This window comes from Solanum dulcamara, chromosome 5, assembly GCF_947179165.1.
Source record: "Solanum dulcamara chromosome 5, daSolDulc1.2, whole genome shotgun sequence".
In the NCBI taxonomy this organism is placed as follows: Eukaryota; Viridiplantae; Streptophyta; class Magnoliopsida; order Solanales; family Solanaceae; genus Solanum; species Solanum dulcamara.
In genome coordinates this window covers 26,466,333-26,491,078 of record NC_077241.1, presented here as the reverse complement: position 1 = coordinate 26,491,078, position 24,746 = coordinate 26,466,333, and the positions used below count along the sequence as shown (strand labels likewise).

Sequence of the window (24,746 nt, the reverse complement as noted above, 5' to 3'; positions counted from 1 at the left end):
ACAATGACCTGTATAGCCGTTCCGTGGTTTGCCTATCATTAACTGGTATTATGTTGAAGAACTGTGGTATACAAGTGCAACATCTTTTAGTAATCAGCTAATCCTGTTTGTTTTGCTTAAGCCCTTTTATAATTTCCTTAACATAACTTATAACACTCTAGGTACATAATCTCATATCGTTGCTTCCCCACTAGTTCGGATTCTTCCATATCGTGCGATCATAGTAGTACTAACACACCGGATCTCACTGGAATTTCGAAGTTAAACATGCTTGGGAGAGAGTAGTATTAGGATGGGTGACCCCTTGGGAAGTCCTCGTGTCACGTTCCATTGCAATACTTGCAATAATGTGCGAAGGCACTCAACCTAGCCCAAGATTTACCTTAACGTCTTCTTGCTAGTCTTCATGCTTCGCGTTGCCCTTTTTCCCCTATCTTACACTCGACGTTGGGATAGATCATTGGTTCAACCACGGCTAGGTACTATTTTTCCCTTAGTAATCACCCCATCTCGATAGTTTGGTCTAACCCATCTTGAGATCTCTTTTGTAACGTATCCAAAACATCCTAGCTCCTTTTCTCGTGTACGTCTAACTTGACCCTATACTCAACATATACATATCCATAGGTTGCATAACCATTTTGATACAACCTGTATAAGATAGACATAATCTTTTCATTTCCCAGCCCGTCTTTCTTTACATATCAACTTTGCACTAGGACTTGCTTGTGCTAATGCTATTTTGTCCCACTTCTTTCTTTTCTTCCTTTACGTACTCCTTGGTCTCCTCATTTCCTACTGTAGGAGATTTCTATTCTCCTTGATACTTATACGTCCCGATATCAACGACCAATGATGTTGTTGCCATATCTTAATCTTTACTCAAGCACGACCCTACTACCTTTTTCGCGGCCCTTAGTTTTGCTCAGTCCTACTATCTTATCATATTCACCCCTTTTTTTAGGCACCCATAATTCTTTGCACGGTCTCAGATACCGCGACTTCTATCTATTTATTGTTGGCCTTGAGCTCTTGCTAACTCATGCCAGTATGGGATCTCGCTTAAAATTTAAGTGGTCCTATCAATATGTGATAGTGTCAGTTGATTTCCTCTCACTCTTGTATTTCTCTTATCACTTTCCCCTTTTAGGGTGTACCCATGTCATTCTCTATTTATTTTCAACTGTTCATACTTATATGATTCTGTTCCAACACATTTGACATACTGCACCATGTCTATACCTTCTGTTAACTCATCTATACTTTAGGTTGCTCTTCTCTATCATAGAAGAAGAAGAATCTGAATCAGGCTCAAATTACTTATTTGTATAACTTCATTTCAAGGCATCAGAAAATTTACTACTGAAATTTCTTTTAGTCTTGCTCATTTGTAATCATGTTTGTAATGCTTCTGCTTCATCAATAAATCATTCAGCTCTGTTATTCCTGTAAGTTTGCTCTGTCTTACTTAATATTTACTTGCTGCATTTATGGTCCGTTAATATCTATTGATATTGGCAACAATTAACAGCTTGATAGTTTCAAGGCAATTATTGATAGCAATAGTAGATTCACAATTAGGAGTTCTAGAAAGTAACCTCGCCAATGGCCCAGTATACTTCAACTGTTACCCCAACTTCTCGATTGATATCCATGACCCTAATATTATGGATACTTTGACACTTAATGTCAAAACCAAGAATATGAACAGTAAGGCAGATACTAGGGAAATAGTTGTGATATATAGGGTATATTAGTAGCTAATGAAAACTACTATAGCCCCAAAGGCTATATCTACTAGCGTCAGAGGAGTTACTATGCTCATGGAAGCAAACCAAGAGCACAGTACTACCTTCGTCCCTAGGCTTCTTAAATGGGACGACATCTTGACTGACGAATAATGGAAATTTGATTCCATTACTCATCATTTACCTATTCAACTCGATCGATCTCAAATCGATAGAGTTATCCAATTCCCAGATGGATCTATTAACCTTAAGTTTCTGAGATCTAACTCCTACAGTCAACCTTCTTCAAGTTGAAGAATGTCTTCGGCTAGACCTTCTTCTTTTTGCCCCCGGGAGGGAGACGATAATTCCTCCAATGAGCATATTGATCAGGGAAAAGTCCATGGAGTAGACTTCTCAGGTACCATCTCAAAGGTCTATTACGATACTACAACCCCTGAAAGCCCTACCCCTAGCGATATGAAACCTGAGCATAAAAGAAAAGACTCCATAGGTGTCCTAACCTCCGATGATACCTTCATTCCTAACAAAAAGAAGCTAAACAAATGGTGGAAACTTCCTGAACACCAAAAGAAGGTCGACTAGTACAAAGCCACTTATTCCTTAGAACAAAGAACCTCTTTTAGAGATAAATGGTTTAGAGACATGGAAAGATTCAAGACTGAAATTGAATTCTTCAAATGGTTTGAACACTCAGGACAAATAGATGACGCCAGATCATCCCTTCAAGGCCTAGTCAACAAATGGTACACTAGAGAACAAGTGATTGAAAGTGTCACTCCCCCTCTAGAAGGACTTAGCATTCCCTAGAGGAAAGCAATCCTTAAAGCCTCTCCTTTCAAAAAACCTCTTGAAAAAGAATCTTCCCTTCCTATAGCTACCGATATTAACAACATTTTTGAACAAAATAACTACACCAACCAGGTTCTTCATGTAGTCTCCAAACAAATAGAAGAATCTAAAAGTAGTTATAAAGGAATCAACTAGATTGGAAACAAACCTAGTACTTCCTACTCTGGTCCTCATATCGAGAATCACCCCATTTTCAAAATCCCTGAATTCTCTAAAGAAGACTTCCCTAAATTAGAAAGTCCCCTTAGTCAATCTAATGATATTCTAGAAAGAATCAATGAGCAACTCTCTAAACTCAACATCACCAAAGGAGATCAAGTTAGGGACATAACTCTAAATTCCTCCAAAAGTAGATATCCCAACAAAAGGAATTATTACTCCAGACCCTCTTTTCCAGACGTACAGTTTGAAGAAGATACTCTCCACCCATCAGGAGCCACATATGGGCATGGAATCCAAGAATGGAATATAGATGGGATGGCCGAGGGCCAGATCTATAATAGGCTCCAAGAAATGGGGATGAACATAATTGCATACAAAATGAGAGGTTGCAGTGATAAAAATGTCGAAGATACGACAGCTACCCTTGTTTATTGCATTGCAAAACACTTTGTAGGAGAACCTAGACTCTTTCAAGATAGAAGCCTAGAAATCCTTAGCAATTTATATTACAAGAAACTGACCGACTTTAGATGGTATAAAGATATGTTTATCAATAAAGTCATGATCAGATTAGATTGCAATAATGATTATTGGAAAGAAAGATTTCTCAGTGGTTTACCCCCACATTTTGGTGAAAAGGTAAGGTCTAAAATCAGAGATAGATGCGAAGGGAAAATCCCCTATCCCATCTCTTATGGAGACCTTATAAGCCTTATCAATGTCACAACTATGGAACTTTGTACAGACCTTAAGTTAAAGGAACAACTTAAGAAAGAACAGAAAACCTACTCCTCAGAGTTAGGAAGTTTCTGTCAAGATTTTGGGTTCCCAGTATTAAAACCCCCTTCCTCCAAAAAACTAGGAAAACGAGAAAGAACTTCTTCTAGTTACTCTCGCAAAAGGAGATCCTCCAAGAAAAAAGAATATAGAGATAAACCCAAAAGGAGATTCAAAAGAAAATCCTCAAAAGGATCTTCTGAGGATACTTGTTGGACTTGTGGTAAGAAGGGTTACAAATCCAATAAATGTCCCAGAAACAAAACGAAGAAAAACAAGGTAAACCTACTAGAAGTAGATGAAGAAACCAAGAAAAAACTCTTCTCCATCATAGAAGAAGAAGAATATGAATCAGGCTCAAACTACTCCTCAGAAGATGAAAGTGATGATGAGTTCTTAAATGTCGCTCACAACACTCAGTCAGAGGAACATTCAGAATGTAACTGCAATGGAGCCTTTTGCATATATGATAGCAAATCTATCAATGTTATATCTGAAAATTCGATAGAAACTTTATTCTCTACTATCAAACATATTCAAGATGAAGATACTAGGAGAAAGTATCTCATTGAATTACAAAAAATAGTTACTAGGCAGAAAGAAGAAAGGCTTGAAGTAACTCCTTTTAGCATGAAGCAAATCATGAGAAGATTTGACTCCAAAAAAGAAGAGCCTTCCATAGAGTTATTGAGAGGAGAAGTCAAAACTCTCAAAAATGAAATCAGAGAAGTCAAAGCACGACTTCAAAAGATTGAGATAAAAAATCTCACTAACCAACTCCAAAACGAAACTACCAATCTCGAAAGAAATCATTCAAAGGCCATCCTTACCAAAGAAACTGACGGAGAAGATACAGATACCGAATCTCACAGGTTAGAAACTGATGCTGGTCTAAAAACTATTACAAAAATAAGACCTCAGAGTTGTCATATTTTAATAAAGCTTGTCATTAACAATGATTTCGTCCTTAACCAAATTGCTTTGTTAGACAATGGTGCAGACAGAAATTGTATTGTTAAAGGATTAATTCCTACAAAATACCTTACTAAGGGAACTACAAAATTATACCGCGCCACTGGAGAGCATATTTTGATAAATTATAAACTTTCAGATGCCCATATTTGCAATAATGGTATTTGTCTTTCTAATGATTTTGTTATTACAAAAAACATTAATGAAGAAATTATTTTGGGTATACCTTTTATTACTCAAATCAAACCTTACCTCTCAGATTTTGATGCTATACGCACAAAAATTTTGGGAAAAGAAATAGCATTTCCTTTCATCAAAACTCTTTCTCAAGAAGAAAGTAAACTTCTGCATAGGCAGACTGCTTTTAAATTAAATCTTATTTCTCAGCAGATTTGTTTTCTTAAAGACGACATAAAAATTAAGTAAATTGAGCAAATTTTAAAAACCCCGGGAATGGTGACTAGGATTGCCAACCTCCAAAAAACTTTTGAAAAAAAAATTTGCTCTAATTTTCCTAATATTTTTTGGGATAGAAAATCCCACATAATTGACCTCCCATATATTGATGGATTCAATGAAAAGGCCATTTTTACGAAAGCTAGGCCAATTCAAATGAACCATGAATTAATGAAAATTTGTAAAAAATAAATTAATACTCTTTTGGCTAATAAAATTATTAGACCTTCAAAATCTCCTTAGAGCTGTTCAGCCTTTTATGTCAACAATGCAGCAGAAAAAGAAAGAGGATCTCCCAGACTTGTTATCAATTACAAACCTCTTAGCACAACTTTGAAATAGATCAGGTATCCAATTCCTAACAAAAATCTTTTGAAAAGAACTTACAAAGCTAATGTGTATAGTAAGTTTGATATGAAATCAGGATTTTGGCAAATTCAAATTTTTGAAAAAGATAAATATAAAACTGCTTTCAATGTTCCGTTTGGACAATATGAATGGAATGTGATGCCTTTTGGGTTAAAAAATGCCCCTTCAGAATTTTAAAATGTCATGAATACTATTTTAACCATATCAGTCATTTCTCAATTGTCTATATTGACGATGTTTTAATCTTCTCTGAGGACATTGATTCTCATTTTAAACATTTAAATACTTTCTATAATATTGTCAAAAAAATGATCTTGTGGTAAGCGCCAGAAAAATTAAATTATTTCAAACACAAATCAGGTTTTTGGGCCATGATTTATACCAAGGTACTTATAAGCCAATTTGTAGAGCCATCGAGTTCTCAAACAAATTTCCCAATATCATTACTGATAAAACTCAATTGCAGAGATTCTTGGGAAGTCTCAATTATATTGCTGATTTTATTCCTAAAGTTAGGCAAATTTGTAAACCCTTATATGACAGGTTAAAAAAGAATCATGTTCCCTGGGAAAAAGACCAAACTGAGGTGGTTATTAAAATTAAAAGTATTGTTAAAACTCTTCCTTGCCTAGGAATACCTAATCCTGATTATTTCATGATTGTTGAAACTGATGCCTCTAATAATGGGTATGGAGGAATTCTGAAACAAAGAAAATTCCTAGAAACAGCAGAACAGCTAGTCAGATATTCTTCTAAAATTTGGAATTCCGTTCAAAAAAATTATAGTACTGTTAAAAAGGATGTTTTAGCCATAGTTCTTTGCATTAACAAATTCCAAGATGATCTTGTTAATAAAGACTTCCTACTTAGAGTAGACTGTAAATATGCTAAAGATATTTTGCAAAAGGATGTTAAAAATCTTGTTTCAAAATAGATATTTGCTAGATGGCAAGCCTTACTATCTAGTTTTGATTTTCAAATTGAGTATCTCAAGGGAGAAGAAAATTCTCTCCCAGATTTTTTAACCAGAGAATTTTTGTAGGAAAAACCATGAGGCCTGGAGCTCCATCAGCAAAAGGACCCTTCAAAGGGAAAGAAATGTCAAACCCTTTAACATTTGGCCAGAATTTACAGGACCATCTAACTGTTACTTAGCTTTAGCCCAACTACCACCTATAAATCCTTCAGTATTCCTTCCGTTTCCACCAAGCACATCTTCAAACATGCTTGTCATAAAAAAACCTTTTGCTCAAACCCCAGAGCCAAATTCCTTCTCTTCTTCAGGAAAACAAAGATTTTCCCAAACTCAGAAAAAACACAGTTATACCATGAAAGCTCCTGAAAGCTTTGCTGAAGTAGTAACCCCCACTGCTTCTCCCTCCAAACCCAAAGAAAAAGAAAAATTTGATCTTACTTCTTTGCAGGTTATTCCAATCTTAGCTCTAGACAAAGAGTATGAAAACTATGAAATTAAACATCTCCTCAAACCTCTGTACACAAACAGGAATTATGTAGATACAGAAAATCCCCTTAAAACCAGATTATTTTATGAGTTCATTTTAGTAGATACAGGATCTATTGAAATAGAACATGAACTTGCTGATAAAAACAATTCGGATAGCATTGCCTATTCTAAATTCACTATCAAAAAGATTCTAACTCCTTTCGAATGGCAGGTTGACCATTTGCACACCCCTATAAATTTCTCCAGGGAACATAAACCCCAAACATATAACTAGTGGGACTATAAGCAAGCCTGGTTTAATTTCATGTACTTACGACCTTCGTCTCACACCTGATTCGTAAAGTATAGTCCCGAATTAGTAAGATCCATCATTCCTAGATGGTTCTATGAATGGTGGCAATGTTTTGGAGGAAACCACCAAACCTTGCCAAAATTATTTTCAGAAAAATTTAGTCAATTTCAAATTGACCAAGGCATCTCTACATTACGAGAACACATTCAAATGTGCAAATATTTTATTCAAAAAAGAATTTCTTATATATTAAGTTAGACTTTTAAAATTGGTGAATTTGAAAGAATCAAATATTTATCCAAAGAAATCCTTATCAAAGGATGGTCCCCTACTCCTAAAGAAACTCAGCAACCTTCTTCAAGAAGTTCCCCAGCTATACACAAGTCACTAAAGAATGATCTAGAGAAAAGACTTGAAAAGGCTTTATCAGACTTGGATAATAATACTAATGAAGACGAAGTCCTTCACCTTCTCGAAGAAGCTTCTTCTCAAAGTGATGACAATGGTGACATGCTAAACCCTAAAGAATTAGCAAGAGCTTATTTAAATCCATATGATTAAATCCTAATTGAGTGTTTTAAAACACAGAATAATTAGTCTTCCAAATAGAGATACAAAGTATCAGAATTATTATGGAAGAAAAAGATGAGTCTCTAAAAGAGATTGAATATCTTTTGATTTAATCAAAATGGAGCCCACTCCACCAAAAGTTTCTTAACTTATTCGGAAAAAAGGACAAACAGCTTTTGACAGCTTTTGACTACTCAAAAGAAGTGGACCCTCTTAAAGATAGATATCCACCAACTGATGGACCCCTCAAAGATAAGGTAGTCTTCAACAGCCAATGAAACAAAGGCCCGAAGGATTCTCATTATCTTCCTTTGTCTATATAAAGACTTGTATAACTTTATTTTAAGGCATCAAAAAATTTACTACTGAAATTTCTTTTAGTCTTTCTCATTTGTAATCATATTTGTAATGCTTCCGCTTCATCAATAAATAATTCAGCTCTGTTATTCCTGTAAATTTGCTCTGTCTGACTTAATATTTACTTGCTGCATTTATGATCCGTTATATGGTATCATGTACATTAGAACATATTTTTTCTCTCTAAAAGGTTGCCATGTGAGCTATGTTATCTATGGAGTTCTATGTGAGTAGCAGTGGTTGGAAATAGGTTTAGAGGGATTTGGAAGGAGTTGGAGGCTAAATAATGAGTCGTGGTAATCAACCTACTTGCATAAGTGTCACGACCTAACTCTGTAGGCTGTGACTGGGTCCAACCTAGATCCTCGTATACATAAATCTCAACTATAAGAACTATATACAAGAATCTAGAGGGTGATAGCAAATTCATCTACATATAGCCTCTTTCATTTGCATCATGTCATGCAAGGGCCGACAAGGCTGCCTTAACATAATAACATTTATAATATGCCATATAGGCACAACTAAATCAAATTCATAAATAACCCACCTACATATATATACAGACCTCTAAGAATATTAACAGTGACATAAGGCGGGACAAGGCCCCCGCCGTACCCCCAAATAAACAACTATATACATTATATAATCAACACCAAAAGCTAGGCTCTGGAATAGTGGACCACTTCTGACATAGCTGAGTGGGACTTCTAAGCTGGCAGATCTCTAAAGTAAGTAATTATACCTGCGGGCATGAATGCAGCCCTCCCGAAGAAAGGGAGGTCAGTACAATATATGTACTAAGTATGTAAAACATAACACATCATAGCTGAGACCATGACTGAAATAAGGATGCAGGGGAGTGCAAAGTGAGTCTTGTAGCTAAGGTCGTGTTGTGGAATCTTCGACCTCGTATATTACTTCTTGCCTTCTTTAGATGACATCAACTGGTACCCTCGCCTTTTTGGGTTTTGCTTTTTGCCCATCAGAGTCGGCTACCAAGTTGTGCTGAAGTCCCCTCACACAATGACCTGTATAGCCGTTTCGTCGTTTGCCTATCATTAACTGGTATTATGTTGAAGAACTGTGGTATACAAGTGCAACATCTTTTAGTAATCAGCTAATCCTATTTGCTTTGCTTAAGCCCCTTTATAATTTCATTAACATAACTTATAACACTCTAGGTACATAATCTCATGTCGTTGCTTCCCTACTAGTTTGGATTCTTCCATATCGTGCGATCATAGCAGTACTAACACACCGGATCCCACCAGAATTTCGAAGTTAAAAGTGCTTGGAAGAGAGTAGTATTAGGATGGGTGACCCCCTCGGAAGTCCTCGTGTCACGTTCCATTGCAATCTTTGCAATAATGTGCGAAGGCACTCAACCTAGCCCAAGATTTACCTTAGCGTCTTTTTGCTAGTCTTCATGCTTCGCGTTGCCCTTTCTGACCCTGTCTTACACTCGACGTTGGGATATATCATTGGTTCAACCACGACTAGGTACTATTTTTCCCTTAGTAATCACTCTATATCGATAGTTTGGTCTAACCCATCTTGACATCTCTCTGTAACATATCCAAAACATCCTAGTTCCTTTTCTCGTGTACTTCTCACTTGACCCTATACTCAACATATACATATCCATAGGTTGCATAACCATTTTGATACAACCTGTATAAGATAGACATAATCTTTTCATTTTCCAGCCCGTCTTTCTTTACATATCGACTTTGCACTAGGACTTGCTCGTGCTAACGCTATTTTGTCCTACTTTTTTCTTTTCTTCCTTTACGTATTCCTTGGTCTCCTCATTTCCTACTGTAGGAGATTTTCTATTCTTCTTGATAATTTTACGTCCCGATATCAATGACCAATGATGCTGTTGCCATATCTTAATATTTACTCAAGCACGACCCTACTACCCTTTTCGTGGCCCTTAGTGTGCTCAGTCATACTATCTTATCATATTTACCCCTTTTTCTAGGCACCCATAATTCTTTGCGCGGTCTCAGATACCGCGACTTCTATCTATTTATTGTTGGCCTTAAGCTCTTACTAACTCATGCCAGTATGGAATCTTGCTTGAAATTTAAGTGGTCCTATCAATATATGACAGTGTCAGTTGATTTCCTCTCACTCTTGTGTTTCTCTTGTCCACTTCCCCCCTTTAGGGTGTACCTATGTCATTCTTTATTTATTTTCAACTGTTCATACTTATATGATTCTGTTCCAACACATTTGACCTACTGCACCATGTCTATACCTTCTATTAACTCATCTATACTTTAGGTTGCCCTTGTAGAAACCTTAATATAACCATGGGGTGCTCAGAATTCTCAATAACTAGTACCCAATCTAGTCCAAGTACTGGTACTCGAGTCATATAACTAATGTAGTAGTTTAGCCGAAGCCGCATTGCCTTCATCCCAATCAGTACGTCACTAGTGCTTATAATCGTGTCCGATTCTCCATTCGGGGGCACTTATACTCTAATGACACGTGTTTCTAGGTTTTCTATAACACTATCTTCATCCCAATGAATACCACTTGTTCCTCTTAATGGACTCACAACACATCAATGGTCTTATAGAGCTACCTCCCTCATCCTTGAGGGGTCTTACTATTTTCCATAGTGGAGGTACATATACACAATACCCCTTTTTGCTTCATGCACTTTCATCCTTATCGTGTACTCGATGCTGATTCCTATTCTTACTCACAATCACATTCTTTAATTACTTCGTTACTAGGCCCTACGTACTTCCATGATGATCATCATTATATTCACACTATATTCTGCTCATGGTCAATCCTGGAGGGAAATATTTCTTATCCTTTATTCACGATCCTTACTCTGGACTAATTCCATCTGGTGGAGCAAGCGTACTTAACCCCCTTATCCTTCCTCATCATTCTCATCCTTAATATCTTGTAGGCAGTCTTAAGACATTCATATCCATCACCATTCTTCTCACCATATAGGTATCGACCTTCTAATTGCCACCCATACTGCAATTTACTTATTTCCCAAAGTCAGTTGTACTCCTAGTTTAGTTGGATCTTATCGTTACCATGGATACAATCTCTAAAGATATACTACAACCTTATATCTCATTCTCTTTTTATTTTTTTTAAAAATTTCGGCAGAGTTTCCTTTATATTCCTTACTATTCCAAACCTGCACTCAATAAATACCAACAATGCCTCACAGGGACAACATATATATATTCATATCACCGCCACATAGGGTGCCCAATATAAACAATAGTATAAAATAATGGACTTACCTCGTATGTCCAACTCGAACTACACCCATTACACTTTCCTATCTACTTTTTCCTTCAATCTTCGACTATATATTTCAATCATATTTCAATCTTCTTACCTTATCCAGCATGCCTCCTTCACACCATTACTTACTTGTATACTGGGTAGCTTCCAATATCATCCGTCATTTTCTTCTGTCGATGTCGTTCTTCAACTGAAACCAAATGTTAGAAAAAAGGAATTTCATGTCCTATGGCTAGGCTCTATCGCACGATCTTAAATATGAAAGAAAGGTGATATCTTAAATGCCCTGTAGCCTTCTGCTTATGGATGTGGCGCATAATACACCGATAAATAAGACTCTACTAGACACGGTCTATAGACATTCCGAGGAAGAACCGCTCTGATACCACTTCTGTCACGACCCAACTCCGTAGGCCGTAACTGGGGTCCAATCTGGACCCCTGTATACATAAATCTCAACTATAAGAACTATACACAAGAATCCAAAGGGTGATAGCAAATTCGTCTGCATATAGCCTCTTTCATTTGCACCATGTCATGCAAGGTCCGACAAGGCTGCATTAACATAATAACATTTATAATATGCCATATAGGCACAACTGAATCAAACTCGTAAACAACCTACCTACATATGTCTACAAACCTTTAAGAATATTAATAGTGACATATGGCGGGACAGGGCCCCCGCCGTACCCCTGAATAGACAAATATATATATTATATGATCAGCACCAAAAGCTAGGCTCTGGAATAGTGGAGCACTTATGACATAGCTGAGTGGGACTCCTAAGCTAGCGAATTTCTAAAGTAAGTACCTGTACCTGCAGGTATGAAACGCAGCCCCCCGAAGAAAGGGAGGTCAGTACGATATATGTACTGAGTATGTAAAACATAACACATCATAACTGAGACCATGACTAAAACAAGGATGCAGGGGAGGTGTGTAACAATTAACAAATTAATGTACCTACACCTTAGGACACATAGTCATATACATGATCATACGTTGTGCCCGGCTCGCTAAGGAACTTGGTATCATAACTATTTCATCATATTACCATATCACCATATCATCATCCCCTCTCATCATGTATATTATTTTATCAGGTTATCGTATACGACATCATATCATCGTATATGCCATAATCTTATCGTTATGTAATCATGGTACATTCGGTCCACTATGGGGCTTGGGGTCATAAGTGTATCCCTATATTTTCATATGCATGTCTGCGTAAGTATTCAGCCCTTTAGTGAGGAACTCGATGAAAGAGTAGTGTACATAATGTACCGCACCCGGCCCCTTTATGGGACTCGATGCTATTATCACATAGTAAAATATACCGAGGAACGTTCAGCCTGATCCATAATTTAAAACAATGCCGAGGAACATACGGCTTGATCCATATTTTCATCATATCATCATATATATATCCGTCCTGGGACTCGGTGAATAACTTCATTACATACGGCATCATCATATGCTTCAACTTCATTATATACGGCATTTCATCATCGTATACTTCATACATACATATATTTAGCCGTCTCGGGACTCGGTGAAGGAGTAAAAAGCTATGCAGGATAACGTTCTCAGCCCATCATGGGACTCGATGAAAGAAGGGTTACCGTATGCACGAGTAGAGTAGTGAGAAACCATATGCAACTAAGTCATCTCTTGAAACTCAATGAAACAGTCAAGTGAACCATCACTTCAAGACCAGGGAAGTAATTCTCTGAGGTACCCTTTAGATATTATTAGGGATTCCATCAATTAGGGCCTCAGGAACCACAGACGTGTACCAAGATAATGCCATATAGTTTATGCAATCAAAGACACAATTTATGCAATTAGACACATAGCTTATGCAATCAGAGATACAACTTATGCAATCATAGACATTTATCCTCTCAGAGCCTTTCAGAATAGGAGCTTATATTTCTACTTACTATTCATATAGGTGGCTCGGGGGTAGTAATCTAACTACTTTAGGACCCTTAGTATTTATAAGCGACTACGAGTCATAAATTATATCCAGAACCTATAAATTGAATTACCTCTAAACTCATATCAGACATCATTTCACTTACCTTAAGAGATTTCAACGAAAGAAGGAGATAGGACTTATATGTACTACTCTTCATCCTACAGAAGACTTGAAAGGCAAGGACTCCACTTATTGTAGGAGTTCTAACATCCAAATGTGAACAAGGGTCTCGACTCTTACTCAACACTTTATGAATGGAATGAATCCCAAATTTCGTATATATATAACTTAAGGCTAAGACATGCCAAAAGAAAAGAAAGGGTAAGCTTCACATACTTATGCCAAAGACATGCCAAGAGAAGAAAGGGATTCACATACCTTTTGTGGATTAACTGTAATCCAGCTCGCCTTGTTACCTTCTTGACCTAATAACATGAGATTAATACTAAGGTTAATGACCTTTCGCTTTCCGATTTCCAACTCTACAAGCTCAAAACTACGATACCAAAATAGAGTTTTTAACCTTTATTTCGTAAAACCTTTAACCATACTAAACGGGAGGTCATGTATCTAAAACCAGCATCACCCACACCAATTTTAGAACCCTTTAATCCCTGAAACAAACAACCACACCAGCTACAACCGCGACCCATAATCACAATACCCTACGCGACTTCGATTTAGTTGTGACGACTTTAATTTAGTTTATTTCTAACGTCAAGCATACTTATGCAATTTTTCCACTTCCAAACTTATTTAATACATGTAATATACCTTATAAAATCATCATAAACTCTAATTTGAAAGAAAAAGCCTTACCTTGACCGAAACTCGCCAAACTCACCAAAACTTGCCTTGAAAGTTCCTTTAGCGCGACTAAAATTTTGTGGCTGCTTTCTAACATTTTGGTGCTGCTCCAAACCATAAATTTACATTACTAACATCTTCATAACATCATGGTATACCCTAGACAATTAATTCACAGAATGAAATCAGAGGCTTACCTTTCTTTCTCCTTAGCCGAACCTACTCTCTCTCTAGTTCTAGATTTTTCTTCTCTTCTTTCTTTCTCTAATAGTCTCTGAACTAGGAAGATAAATGAATTTCTTGTAGAGAAGAATGATTCATAACATATATATATATATATATATATATATAGGCTACTTTAGGGGTGACACGTGTCAACCCCTAAGTGGTGACACATGTCAAGCCCTAAGTGGGGACACATGTCAAGCCCTCATTGGGCCAACACATCCCTTCATCCTACCATAGGCTTCCATGTGGAAGGTAGGGGGGGTCCACCCCCTTGCTCTAGCTTCTTCCATGTAGCACTCTCCCTTGCTTCCATGTGGCACTCTCTCATGCTTCTACGTATCACTCTTTTTTCCTCCTCGTAGGTTCGTAATCTCTTCTTACTTTACGAACCTATGTAATCCTTTCTATGTAAGATTGGTATATACTCAAGTAGCTTAAGTATGTAAGATTTCCAAGTTGGTAGCTTACGTGAGTAAGTTGAGTCCTACGACTCATTATTTGGTCTCCAACTTCTTCCTGGTTCTTACAATGCTATTTCCAATCTTCCCTATCATGAGGTGTCACATTCTCCCTTCCTTAGAGTTGTTTGATAGAATTATGGACTATCCGTCTCCCATGGTAACTTCTGAGAAGCTTGAGAGGCTTTAATAAGCTTTAATAAACTTAAGAATCCTTCCAAAAACTTAAGAACCTTTCAAGATACTTAAGAAGCTTAAGAACCTTCCAAGGTAAAAAAGTACAGGGTGTAAAAGTAAGCTACCGACTTGGATGTTTTACACAATTAAGCTACTTGAGTATTTGTCGAGCTTAAGTAGCAAAGATTATGTAGGTTCTTAAAGTGAGATAAGATAACGAACCCACGGAAGAGGAATAAGGAGGCGATGCACCTACTTGGAACAAGTAGGTAATGCACCTACTTGGACCAAGTAGGTGACGCACCTACTTGGACCAAGTAGGTGATGCACCTGCTTGGGTAGACCCCACCCTACCATGTGGCAGTTATGGGGTGGGTGCATGAAATGAGGTGGCGTCCTAGGGGCTGGACACATGTCACTCTTAGGGGATGACATATGTCACCCTCTACGGAAGGTTATATATAAGTCATCTTTTGACTAAGACTATATTTCATCCTTTTAACTTAGCAAAAAGTGAGAGCAAAACTAGAGTGAAAGAGAAAGGGAGCTACGGCCTATGTGCAACAAGGTTAGTTGTCTAATTTTACTCTATAAATTAATTATCTAAGGTATTTTTTGATTAAATGAAGGTTCTTAACAACGTAAATTAATTATTGGGACAACAAGAAAGTCGAACGGGAAGTCTACCAACTTTCAGTCAAAGTTGTGGAGCCAAGTTGCTAAGGTAGGGTTTCTCCCTTTAGAATTGGAGTTAAGGATGTTGTAATGGAAAGATTACTTATGTTAAATGAAGTTGGAAATAAGAAATTTCATAATTATGATTGACATTGTAAACTGACGGAATTAAAGTCGTTCTAGTTAGATTAAAGTTGAGCAGCATTGTTATTATCATGGTGTTGTATTTGAAGGTAGTTTGTGTGTGTTAAAGGGATGGAAACATGATTAAAAATGGGTATGGTTGCTTCTGGTTGCAGTCACATCATGTCCCATTCTGTGTGGTTACGGTTTTACAAAATAAAGATCGAAAACTGTATTTTGACGTCGTGGTTTTGGGTGGGCTGTTTGGAAATCATTTTGAATAACATTGGAGTAGTTTTATTGTATATGAATGGTGGTTGTTGTTGATGTTATGGATGTGTTAATTAGAGGATAATTGGAAGTTTGGATAGAGCGAGTTATAGGGGAGATAATGCCCAATTTCCGTTAACTTCTTAACTAACTAATAGACTAGTTGAGAAAGGCAAATGAGGAAATGATTCCTATGGATGATTGGTTGTAGATTTAGAAGCTGGAAAGTCGAAAGTGATTAATATTAGTATTACTTTCGTGTTAAATAGGTTCAAAGGGCGACAAAGAAAGCTTATCTACGGTTGATCCGTAAAAGGTATGTAAAGCCTATCCCTTATTTCTTTCAGCATGTCTTAGATATAAGTGAAATTTAATATGCTCTTTGAGGGTAATTCCACTCATAAGTTCTGAGTATAACTCGTGACTCTTATTCACTTATGAATGTTAAAATTTTTAAAGTAGTTGAACTACTACCCTCTAGCCTTTTATATGTTGAGTAGTAATTGGATGCGTAAGCTCCTATTCCTAAGGGCTCTATGATGACAAATGTCTTAGTTTGTATAAGATGTGTAGCCTTATCTTGATGCATGTCCATGATGCCTGAGGCTCCACTTAATATGATCTTTAATGACCTGTAGAGGGTAATTAAGACAATTACTACCCTGATCTTTAAGTGACGGTTCACTTGACTATTTCATGGAGTCTCAGATGAGTATTTAACTTGCATATGCTTACTCACTACTCTGATCATGCATGTTGTTATTATTTCTTTCACCGAGTTCTAGGCCAGGAATGTTATCGTGCACAGCTTCACTACATCTTCACCGAGTCCCATAAAGGGTCGAGTACAATGTATAATGATATGTTTATTTACCGAGTCCCATAATGGGCTGGGTACGATATATGATGATATGGTTATGGCACCGAGTCCCTCACTAGAGGGCCTGGTATGGTATATGCATGAATATGATGATATAGTGATGTATTTGTAAACTGAGTCCCACAACGGGCCGGGTATAGTAAGTGATGACGATATGCCTGACTTCATTTCATAAGATACAGGTATAGTGATTTGTTAATTATTATACTTGCCTCCTGCATCCCTATTTCAGCTGTAATCTCATTTATGCTATGTTATGCTTTATACTCAGTACATGTATCGTACTAACCCCCTTTTTTGGGGGGGGATGCATTTCATGTCCGCAGGTAAAGATATTCATTTCGGGGATCCACCAGCTTAGGATTTCCACTCAGCTATTTTGGAAGTGATCCACTATCCCAGAGCCTAGCTTTTTGGTACTGATATTCTAATGTATATATTCGTTTATTCAAGGGTACACGGGGGCACTATCCCGCTATATGATACTGTTAATACTCTTAGAGGTCTGTAGACATGTGTATGTGGGTTGTATGTAAGTTTTGTTCAGCTGTGTCTATACAATGTGTTGTAAATATTTATATGAAATAGCAGTCTTATCGACTTGCGTGTCCCTTCAGGAGATGATTAGTGACAACTCCTCAAGGGACCAATGATAGAGATGTATTTATATGAAGATGTCATGACCCATTAGAATTTGTATGTATGTTATCATGTTGTTTGTAGTTTGGTTTGACTACATCTGGTAGGTATGTATATGGGGGTCCAGGTTGGACCCCAGTCGTGGCCTACAGGGTTAGGTCATGAAAAAAGTTGTATCAGAGTAGTTCATCCTCAAAGTGTCTACAGACCGTGTCTAGTAGAGTCTTGTTTATCGGTGTGTTGTGCACCATATCTATAAATAGGAGGCTACATAACATTTAGGATGTTACCTTTCTTTCATATCTAAGATCGTGCGATAGAGCTGAGCTATAGGAAATGAGATTCCTTATACTAACCTTTGATTAAAGCAGAAAAATAACACCGATAGAAGAAAGTGATTGATTATGTTAGAACTTACAAAGTACACAGGTAAGCAATGGTACGAAAGATACATGTCGGGTAATGTATTAAAGTACGATTGAAATGTAAGGTTGAAGATCGAAAGGGAAGTAAACAGGAAAATGTAACAGGTGCAGTTTGAGATGACCATACGAGGTAGGTTCATCATTTTTATATCATTGTTGATATTGGGAGCCCTGTGTGGCTGTGATATGATATGATACATGTATATATATATATATGTACATTTAATATCTTTCCATACCTTAATCATGGTGCTTAACGTCTTAATATAGGTTGAGACACTATGGGCAGCGTATACGTATTGTGGGGAATAGGCGCTAAAGGTATGTAAAGCTATCCCTTCTTTCTTTTGGCATGTCTTAGATACAAGTGATATATGATATGAACTTTGGGGTAATTCCATTCATAGGTTCCAAGTATGATTCATGATTCTTATTCACTTCTTGACGTTAAAACTCTTAGATTTGTTGAGCTATTGCCCTTGAGTCTTCTATACATTGGACAATAGTTGGTATATAAAACTCCCTATTCTGAAGGACCTTATAATGATTAATGTTCATAACTTTCATAAGCTGTGTCACATTATCTTTATACGTGTCTTTCATCCCTGAGACTTTGTCTAATATGGTTTATAAGGACATTCAAAGAATATTGAACATGACTATCGCTCTGATACTCAAGTACTAATTAGTCTACTTATCTATTGAGTCTTAAATGATGATCTAAATGCATATGGTTACTCACTACTCTGCTCGTGCATACTATCATTATATGTTTCACCGAGTTCCTTACTAGAGGGCTGGGTATGTTATCACACATATTTTACTACATTATCCACTGAGTCCCTCACTAGGGGGCTAGGTATGCTATATGATGATATGATGATGCAATGATATGGTTATGACACCTAGTCCCACGATGGGCCGGGTATGGTATACGTATGCACGACTTTATTCACTAAGTCCCTTACTAGAGGGCTGAGTACGGTATATGTATATGATGATAAGATAATATGGTAATACGATTATGACACCGAGTTCCATAATGGGCTGGGTACGGTATATGATAATGATATGCATGATTTATTTTGTAAGACACAGGTGCAGTGAGTTCTTGATTATCATACTTGTCTCTTGGACTCTCTACTTTAGTTATGATCTTCTTACTGTATGTCATTTTTTATATACTTAGTACATTTCTTGTACTGACCCCCTTTCTTCGGGAGAGGAGGGGCTGCATTTCATGCCCGTAGGTACAAATACTCATTTTGGGGATCCGCCAGCTTAGGGTTTCCACTTAGCTATTTTGGAGTGCTCCATTGTCCCGAAGTCTAGAATTTTGGTACAAATCCTTTTGATGTATATATTTTTTTATCCAGGTGTTTGGTGGGGCCCTGTCCCATCATAAGCTACTGTTAATACTCTTAGAGGTCTGTAGATATATGTATAGGTTGTGTATAAGTTTTGTTCAGCTGTGTCTATATGATGGGCTATGGATGTATTGATATGTAATGGCAGCCTTGTCGGCTTGCATATGATTTGATTAGTTGTGACTCCTCAGAAGATAGTTAATCTAGATATACATGTATAATAACGTTATGGACCATTGGAGTTCTTTTGCAAGTTTCCATATTGTTCATAGATTCAGTTTGACTATATCTAATAGGTATGCATATGAGTGTCCAACTCGGGCACTAGTCACAGCCCATGGGGTTGGGTCGTGACAATAGTTAATGCAATATAAGAATTTACTTACAGACCCCTTAGGTCGAATCCACATCTAAATGCTACATTTGGTGCTAGGTCAATTCCACGGAATAACATTTAAATATCATAATAACAAAAGCATTGTATAACTTTAGACATCAAATCATCATCGATGGAATAGCTTATTAAAACATTTTATTTTATTCAAATATATGAGAATTGTCCTTTCACATTGAATCCTTTCTTTGGCTAAAATCTCTTTCATCATCATTCAATCATTTCACAAGACTCTCTTAAACATAAGCATTTGCTTCATAAACTTTCATTTGGAATCAAAACATTCAATTCAACTTTATTTCAACATAAGAAGACTAGGTGGGTTTATTTCGTATAACTTTCAAATACATTTAATGCATGAGAGTGATGAAAATTAATCATATGAAACATCTTAAAACAACCCACTATATACACTTCAAAACTAACTTTCAAGCCCTCATATAAGAACCCTAACAAAATCATTCATTTCATGAAATGTAGATTCAATATATATCAATTTAAGTAAATAAACTTCAAACATATCACAATATATGCATTTGGAATCATCATGTAAAAGCCCATCAGAATTCACCCTTTAAAATTTGAAATATCAAGCTGAGAAACATTTGGACTCCATGGGTGGAAGAACCCACATACCTTTCTTGAATTCACTAAGAATTGAAGAAGAACCTTAAAGAAATTGGAAACCCAAGCTTGAATTTGGAGAGAAACATTAAGCGACCTTGTGAGTCCTTGCCTTAGAAGTTTTGAGAGAATGAATTGAATAGGAGGGGGTCTTGAAGGAAAGAGTATTTTCATACTTTGAACTTGGCCATAAAAGTGTCTAGGTTCACTGAACCGAACTTTGAAAAAGACACAATTTTCCTTTATTAATTCTAGAAAATTGGCCCTAAGGGACCCTTCTATGGGTCGTCGTCATAACAATGAGTCGTGCAAATGACCTATCTTACAGGCCTCAGAAACGATCCTAAAACATAGTCTCTAAAGTTTAGGAATGACTCGTGTATACGACCCATCCTCATGGAAATGACCCGTTCCTTGAGCTCGTCCTGCAGGTCCCCAAAACCTGTAAAATTCAAGTCTCTGAAATTTTATGACGGGTGGTCCATATGACCCGTCTGAGATTCTACGACCTGTCCTGTAAGTTTGTAGACTTGTCTCTGAGGGGTCCTTGAAACTTGGCCTCTGAACTTACCTTACAAGGGGTTTCTATGACCCGTCTTATCGAGGATGACTCATCTTGGAAGGTCGTAGAACCTTTCCATAGGGGAAATCTAATTTTTTCTCGAAGGGTCGCTCTATGACCCTACCTTACGAGACGTAGAAGGCCCTACGAGCCATAGAGGGGCTCGTTCATGTGGATGGATTCGAAATTTTAAGACTTTTCTCTTTGGTTCCAACTTTTTAACTTACGGGGTCTTACAATATTTCCCCCTTGGAAACATTCATCCTCGAATGTGATTAACTTATCATAGGAAGGACACGGGAAGAGGACTAGCAACTCAATATGAACAAAATGACACATGTAATTCATAAAACATGAGATCTTTAAACTTAGTATAAAACAGGGCTTCAAAATGTAACTTCATGAACATACATGCATATGAGGACGTAAGAAAAATGAAACACAGGAGTCTTAAACATTGAGCATGAGTAACTTAGTACCTTGGATTTGAGTAGAATGAAATTGATGAGGGTATCATTTCATCATATCCATTTTCGCGTCCCATGTAGCATTTTCAACTTGTTGATTCCTCCAAAGGACTTTAACAGATGCAACTTCTTTGTTCCTCAATCTTTTAACTTGCCGGTCCAAAATTTCAACCGGGACTTCTTCATAGGTCAAGTTTTCTTCAACATACTTCCAAAGGAACAATGGAACTAGGATCACCTACACATTTTCTCAACATAGACACATGGAACACCGGGTGAACCATGACCATCTTCAATGGCAACTCCAACGCAGAAGCAACTTTGCCCACACATCTCAAGATTTTATACGTCCCTACATACCTAGGGCTCAATTTCCCCTTCTTACCAAATTGAACCACACCTTTCATAGGTGAAACCTTCAAATACACCCAATCACCCACCTCAAACTCAAGATCCCTTGTTCTGGTGTCAGAATATGACTTTTGACAACTTTGATCCATCTTCAACCTTTGTCTAATGATCTTTACCTTCTCTAAAGAGTAAAGTACCAAGCCGGGGACCAACAAGGTCATCTCACATACTTTGAACCAACCAATCGAGGACCTATATCATCTCTCATACAAAGCCTCAAATGGTGCCATCTCAATACTTGAGTGGTAACTATTATTATAGGAAAACTTAATGAGCGGTAGATGATCATCCTAATTTCCTTTAAACTCTAACACATAAGCCCTTAACATATCCTCTAGTGTTTGAATTGTCCTTTTAGCTTGCCCATCTGTTTAAGGATGGAATGCGGTGCTCAACTTTACCTTAGTACCGAGGACCTTTTGAAATGATTTCCAAAAGTGAGAAGTGAATTGGGTTACCACGATCCGAAATTATGGACAACGGAACACCATGAAACCTCACCAACTCCTGAATATACAACTTGGCATAATCTTCAGCCCTATAGGAAATCTTAACCAATAGGAAGTGAGCCGACTTAGTCATTCTATCAACAATTACCCAAATAGAATTATGTCGCTTCCTAGTGTGAGGCAAACCCACTTCAAAATCCATATTAACATCTTCCCATTTCCAAGTAGGGATTTCAATATCTTAGGCTAGACCACCCGGCCTTTGATATTCAACCTTCACTTGTTGACAATTAGGACATTTGGACATGAACCTTGCTATGTCCTTCTTCATGCCACCCCAATAATACACACTTTCAAGTCCCAATACATTTTTATTGAATCGGGGTGAATATAGTGTACAAAATTATATGTCTCTATCAAGATCAAAATCCTTAGGCCATCCACATCTGGAATGCATCACCGACCTTGGTAATATAACACCCCATCTCCCCCTTGTGAAAAGACCTTTACCTTCTTTTTCACCAACTTCTTTAACTAGACAAGTGTCGGGTCGAGATCTTGTTTCTACTTGACATTTACTACCAAAGAGGATTCAGACCCTTTTTGGACAACAACACCCCCATCATTGGTATCGTGTAACTTCACCCCTTGTCTAGCCAATCGGTGAACATCTTTTGCCAACTCCCTCTTTCCTTCATCAAAATGGGATACACTCCCCATAATCACTCTACTAAGTGCATCGCCAACCACATTGGCTTTATCCGGATGATAATGCACACTCATATCATAGTCCTTGAGGAGCTCTAGCCACGTTTTTTGCCTTAGATTAAGGTCCTTTTGGGTGAACACATATTGAAGGCTTTTATTATCAGTATACATATCAACATGTACTCCATAGAGGTAGTGACACCAAATTTTCGAAGAAAAAACCATGACCGCCAACTTAAGATCACGGGTAGGGTAGTTACAGTCATGCCCTTTCAATTGCCTAGAAAAATAGGCTATTGCCATTTTGCATTAGGAAACAACCCAAACCAATTTTTGAAGTATCAAAATAAACCACAAACCCTTCTAATCCTTTCGGTAGAGTTAAAATAAGAGCGGAGGTAAGTCAATCTTTCAAGGTTTGGAAACTCCTTTCACACTTCTCCATCCATATGAATTTCACCTTTTTTGAGTCAACTTTGTCATAGGAGATGAGATGAAAGAAAACCCTTTAATGAACCTTCTATAGTAACCGGCTAGACCCAAGAAGCTCCTAATGTATGAAGGAGACAATGGTCTAAGCCAGTTCTTAACCGACTCCATTTTCTTAAGATTAACCTTAATCCCCTCGCTAAACATTATGTGACTGAGAAAGGCCACCTCCTTCAACCAAAACTCGAACTTGCTAAATTTTGCAAACAACTGCTTATCCCTCAACGTTTAGAGCAAAACCCTCAAATAATCCTTATGTTCTTCCTCAATATGAGAGTAGATCAAAACATCATCAATGAACACCACAACAAAAGTATCAAGGTAGGGTTTGAACACCCTATTCATTAAGTCCATGAGCACCGCCGAAGCATTCGTCAACCCAAAACTTATTACCACAAATTCAAAGGGACCATACCTTATCTGGAATACCGTCTAGGGAATGTCACACTCCCTCACCCTTAGTTAGTGGTAGTCGGACTGAAGGTCAATCTTGGAGAAGTGACTCACCCCTTGCAGTTGATCAAATAAGTCATCTATCCTAGGAGGTGGATACTTGTTCTTAATAGTCACCTTATTCAATTGTCGGTAGTCTATGCACATTCGAAGTGACCCATTCATCTTTATTACAAATAGAACGGGGGCACCCCATGGTAAAATACTTGGCCTTATGAACCCCTTTTCTAACAAATCCTTTAATTTCTCCTTCAATTCCTTCAATTCCATCGGGGCCATTTGGTAAGGAGAAATAGAGGTAGGTTGGGTATCAGAGAGGATATCGATACCAAAATCAAATTCTCTTTTGAGAGGGACATCGGAAAGGTCATCGAAAAGAACATCGAGAAACTCATTAACTACGGGGATCGACTTAAGAGAAGGACTTTTAGAGTCGAAATCCCTAACTCTCACTATGTTGTAAATACAACCCTTAGAAATCAATTTTTGAGCCTTGAGACAAGAAATGAATCTACCATTCACCACCGAATTAAAACCCTACCATTAAAAAATAGACTTATTTGGGAATGAAAACCTGACTCGACGATCCCTACAATCTATGGAAGCATAAGATGCATGCAACCAATCCATCCCAAGGATTACATCGAAATCTACCATGTTAAGCTCTATAAGATCACAAGAAATGACTATATGCAAGAGGGATATAGGACAACCCCTATAGACCTTCCTAGCCACAATCGACTCACCTACAGTGGTTGACACCAAATAAGGCTCCACTAATATTTTAGGCAATAAATCAAACCTATTAGATAAGAATGGAGTAACAAATGACAAGTTTG

At 37.4% G+C, this 24,746-nt stretch overlaps 2 pseudogenes; both read left to right on the top strand.

Annotated features, from left to right (window-relative positions):
• The first annotated feature begins 210 nt into the window (after positions 1-210).
• Positions 211-329, top strand: LOC129890973 (5S ribosomal RNA; annotated as a pseudogene).
• An 8,924-nt stretch (positions 330-9,253) lies between these two features.
• LOC129891022 (5S ribosomal RNA) lies at positions 9,254-9,372 on the top strand (annotated as a pseudogene).
• The last annotated feature ends 15,374 nt before the right edge of the window (positions 9,373-24,746 follow it).